Source organism: Sander lucioperca, chromosome 2 (genome assembly GCF_008315115.2).
Source record: "Sander lucioperca isolate FBNREF2018 chromosome 2, SLUC_FBN_1.2, whole genome shotgun sequence".
Lineage (NCBI taxonomy): Eukaryota > Metazoa > Chordata > Actinopteri > Perciformes > Percidae > Sander > Sander lucioperca.
In genome coordinates, this window is record NC_050174.1 from 6,602,466 (window position 1) to 6,603,661 (window position 1,196).

Below are 1,196 nucleotides of genomic sequence, written 5' to 3' on the forward strand. Positions count from 1 at the left end.
CTCCGGGATGTGTAGTTTACTTCTGATGGCATGAAAAGAATGTGGACAAAAAAAAAGAGTTAGAGGAGCAACTGTAATATAAGTCACACCTACGCTGAAATGAATGAGGAAATGTAGGTGTCATGTTTCATTTTGAGGAGGAGGATAACGTAAAATATAAAAACGGAAATGAAGGATGTGAACAGTATTGAATAATTGCTTTGATTACTGTATTTCATCCTGACCACAACGCGAGGTACAGATACTGTAGTTACGTTTGCACCAGCGTCTCTGATTGGCTTATAAACGCCTCCTCGCCTGATCTCGCTGAGAGGAGGGGAAAACAAAAGACCTCTCACTCCGCCTCCATTTCCCGGTACCACAATCGTTGTAGTCTACAGTGGGCACCACAATGCTATTTGGATAATACTAACAGAGTGCATTTCTACTAAGGCTATTTATGTGATAGTAGCATACTACCTAGAATTGATATATTACGCACCCCAAAAGATTATTGTTGACCTTGGAAACAGTAGTTTGACAAAAAAAGGCTTAACTCCAGACCTACTTAATGGGTTTTTTTAGGCTTTCAACTGTTTCTGTTGCATCCTACTTTTATGTCCACAATACCAATGTACTGTAAGTTGGAGAAACAGCTAGCTGATGTGGTATTAGCTAAAGTGGTTAGCACATACCAAATGTTTCAGCCAATGACGTAGACGGCCCTGCTGATTTTAACCAGCTCACCTGGAGACTGAAGGCAGGATATACATTCAGAAACCCGTATCTCACTCAAAACAGCATGGATGTTTTTTTTTCTTCCAAGTTTGTATGCGTGTGGAAGCACCAGAGACACAAAATAGCACCCCAAATCCCAGAAAAAGTGATTTTTTTTCATAATATGGGCACTTTAAAGCCCATCTCAAGTTCTGTGCACTTACCAACATCAATAACATGCCAATTTATCTTGATATATGGCCTGATGAAAACACATAAAAAAGGTAATGGACTTAATGGTTGCATGGTTGATGATTTTCATTTGAGTGATGCTCAGCAAATTTTCCTCACAGCAAAAAGCATTTCAAAACCAGAGGATGTCCGGCTAAAGTGTAAACTGCAGGTGACATAGTGTATATGGAAAAATGGCCAATGATTGGTAAAATTTATTGCGGATTAAATTAGGTCCCTGGCTTGTTAGCTTAAAGTTAAGCAAAGAG